We start from the raw sequence: 3,773 nt of genomic DNA, 5'->3' as shown, positions 1-3,773 counted from the left end.
CTAGGAGATGTTCGTTACGTTTATGAAAAATACTAAGGAAAGTGCTCTGGAGCTTGTGCCACCTTAACTACGAGTTGCCCATAACGCACTACTTATGCTTGCATCCTCCGAAACGTTTAGTTTCTATATATATATTCGACACGAAACTCTTGTAGTTTCTATATTTGGCTATGAAATAATGTTAGATTCACTTAATTTGTATCATCATGTACTGTATTTGCAGTGTTTTTTCTTTAGGTTTTATTGCATTTTAGCACATACTAGTAATGAATGTATCTCTCAGATATACCGCGTCCTACGCTGCAAAATTACCACTGCGATCTCCCGAGTGATAAAAGGCGAATATCGGGCTTTGGACATGGTCCATATATATATATATATATATATATATATACAGGGTGTTCGGGATAAATTTGACATATTTATAATTAATTATATTTTTCCGTAAGTTACATGTATTAACACACACTTCTCTTCATTTAAAAGTTTGGACCCTTCTTCATTCATATACAAGATGTCAGAAAGGATGGATAGCTGGAACTCACCTGAATCATGGAAGAGAATAACTTGTATCATGATGATTCGTGCCCGCCATCAAAATAAGGATATTACGACTGCTGCCCAATGCTCCCTGAATACAGTAAAAAACAATCAGGCATGAACTAGAGACTTGCAATGGTGACTACGAGGATGTAGCAAGAAGAAAGATCCCTAGCAGACGATCTGATTGCGTTCGTACAGCAGAATTCCTCGCAAATCTGCAGGAACAGGTGTTGAAGAACCCTGGCATTGGAATTCGGGCTTTGTTTGTGGAGTTGCTAACTGTAGTCAAGCCCTGGATAACAAGGGTAGCCAATGGTAGGCCGTATGTATGGCAGCAGGATTCGGCCCCTTGCCACACCTCTGGGAAAAGTCAAAAATGGTTGTCTGAAAATTTCTACGACTTCACCAGTCCAAATGTTTGGCCTCCAAACTCCCCAGACCTTAACCCCATGGATTATTTTGTATGGGGCGCAGTTGAAAAAGACACCAATCGCACTTCCAGTAATACAAAAGCCCAGTTAATGGATAAAATTAAAACAGTTTTTGCGGCCCTTCCCAGGGAGACTGTAGCATCAGCTTGTTCGAGGTTCCGAAGCAGAATTGAAGCTGTGATCGATGCTAATGGTGGTTATTTTGAGTAAATCTTGTTGATAGTATTGTAATTAACTCTGCCTGTAATGTTTTTTTGTCAATTCATTAAATTTAATAGATACAGAGAAGATTTTCTTTTTCCTTACGAAACTGTCAAATTTATCCCGAACACCCTGTATATATATATATATATGTGTGTCTGTGTGTGTGTGTGTGTGTTAAAGTTACCAAGCTATTTTTAATATAAACCTGTTTTTTTACTTCATTTCCCAAGTAAGCAAACAGACAAATCAGTCAAGTTTGCTTTGCGCCTGCAAGTGTTGCAAGTCTAGCTGACCCTGCACGTAATGCAAGTCAAGGCAACTCGTGGTAAAGGTAGAATAAGCTCTGATCACTAATCTTAATAATCTTAATATTTACTCTTAATGCACAGCACATCTCCTGGATAGCATCATATAGCAAAACACATCTCCTGGAGGAGATGTGCTTTGCATTAAGGGTAAATATTAAGAATAGGGATCAGAGCTTATCCACCTTTACCACGAGTTGTCTTGACTTGCACTACGTGTGGGGCAACCCAGACTTGCACTACATGCAGGCGCAAACTTGACTTATTTGTCTGTTTGCTTATTTGGGAAATGGAGTAAAACCAGGTTTTAAATAGCTTGGTATCTTTAACATTTATTATACTCAAGGTAAAATACTTTATATATATATATATCGCTTCTCAGCCTTTTGGCTAAGATCAAAGTGTAGTATCTGTGCTTCTCAGTTTAGCGACTAAGAGCAATTGGTAGTATCTTGGTATTGGTAGTTTCTTTACCGTTGATATCGGAACGGGTCCCATAGGGGCTCAAGATATATAACAGGTCATCTACAGATATTATTAAATCCCGGACTGGGACAAAGTTAAACACTCGGTGGTGGTGGAATAGTGTAGGAGACCCCCCCCCCCTCCCGATCATGTCCTCTTTTTTGCGAGCGCTTATGGACTGCGTAGGCGCAGATAATATCTTTGGATTTACCCCTTTTGGGGGAGGAAGATGTCAAGTTGTGGTGAAAAACATAGAAAGCAGAAACAAGCTGCTGGAAGGCTTTCAATGTGGGGGTAAAAAGCTATTTCCCACTATGGTAGGAAGCATCCTCAGAACACTCAAAATCGAGCGATTCCCACTTGAGCATGTAGAACACAATGATGAAGTCGTTCGTAATGTTTTCGGAAAATGGGGCGTCGTGCACGACGTTAAAATATTGAGCGGCGACGACAACCCCGAATGGAAATCGGGGCAAGTTATTATCTCCTTAGAAATGAAAACTGATGTCCCGAACTTCGTCCCTATAGGATCGGCCAGGGTAATGGTAAATTACCCTGGTGTAAGGAAGCCGTGCTTCAGGTGTGGCGCCTTCACCCATCTTGGAGCCGACTGCCCGAAAATCAAATGTAAATATTGCTTGACTACAGGCCACGCACTGGAACAGTGCCAGGCAGCCTGCTTAAAATGCGGTACCAAAGACCACAAAGTGGACACCTGCCCATCCAGAACCCATGCAGAGAGGATGGGAGGTGCTATCACGCCAGCCGTAGTGACGCCAATAGAAGTAGTGATCGGCGGAAACAGCAAGATTTTCCAACCCTGAAGGCTGCAATGGAGCTACCAACACCAGAAAGCCATGTTGCACCACTGTAAACCACAAAAAAAAAATCAAAGAATCAAGAAACACCGTAAGGTGAAGGAAACGCCCATAACTGCAGAAACCAGCAAAGATAAAACAGAGACAGCTGAGGATCAACCCATCACAGCAGTAACCTTAGTAGAAGTCAGAAGCAACACAACCAAAACGTAACCATGGAGGACATAGAGGAGGCAATCGGAAGAGAGGAAGAAATAACGAAACTAAGCGAAACAGAAGAAATGGAAATCAGTAAAGTAGCCACACAAAGCCAGACCAATAAACGACCAATAAGTCCAGAGGTAATGGAGAAGAAAAAGCCCAAATCAGCTGACATCACACGCGACAGCAGGGAAGAGACTCTAAGATATCTCCTAAAGGACATCCCCGAGCTGGCAGACAAATTTAAAAAGGCAATGAGAAAAATAGGAGAACCTGTACTCCTCCTCACAGGGAAAAAAGCTCCTAAGGTCGTCAGTGCTAAATGGGGTGACCTTTACATAGAGGACATAAGTGAAGTCCCTCCTGAGCAGGTACAGGGAGTTCTAGACATAGAAGATGAGGTGGCAGTGGCGTTTTTCCGAACTCTCTGCATGTTAGACTTGGCCAGGGGAAGTAAGGTGGCGGAACAAATCCTGACAGCCCATAACAAATGGAAGGCACACTAACCACCTCATTGGGTTCCTGTGCATAGCTTCACTGGTCTTTAGTTCCCACAGGAGGGGGTGGACCTAAGAACCAGAGCGGAGAACGCTTACAACGAGGAGCTGCATCACTCAGGCCAAGTTCTTCCACCAAATCTAAGTTCGCCTTTCGATTCTCCTTCAAGACCTTTCTGTAGGTTTACTGTCTCTACCTCATTCATGTTAAGTTTTCTAGTTTTTGTTCCATGTTTCCTTTTCAGGATTTTTCCTTTTTTAAAGTGAAAAATCAACGACCGTTTTAGAAGCACCCCTGGGGGGGAGGTC

General features: G+C 42.3%; 1 pseudogene; it reads left to right on the top strand.

Moving 5' to 3' along the window:
* Nucleotides 1-1,853: 1,853 nt before the first annotated feature.
* Nucleotides 1,854-1,962, top strand: LOC150105029 (U2 spliceosomal RNA; annotated as a pseudogene).
* Nucleotides 1,963-3,773: the final 1,811 nt, after the last annotated feature.

Source organism: Typopeltis vanoorti, chromosome 7 (genome assembly GCF_054136105.1).
Source record: "Typopeltis vanoorti isolate ZY-2024b chromosome 7, IOZ_Tvanoo_1.0, whole genome shotgun sequence".
NCBI classification, from domain to species: domain Eukaryota; kingdom Metazoa; phylum Arthropoda; class Arachnida; order Uropygi; family Thelyphonidae; genus Typopeltis; species Typopeltis vanoorti.
This window is presented reverse-complemented; position numbering and strand designations above follow the sequence as displayed.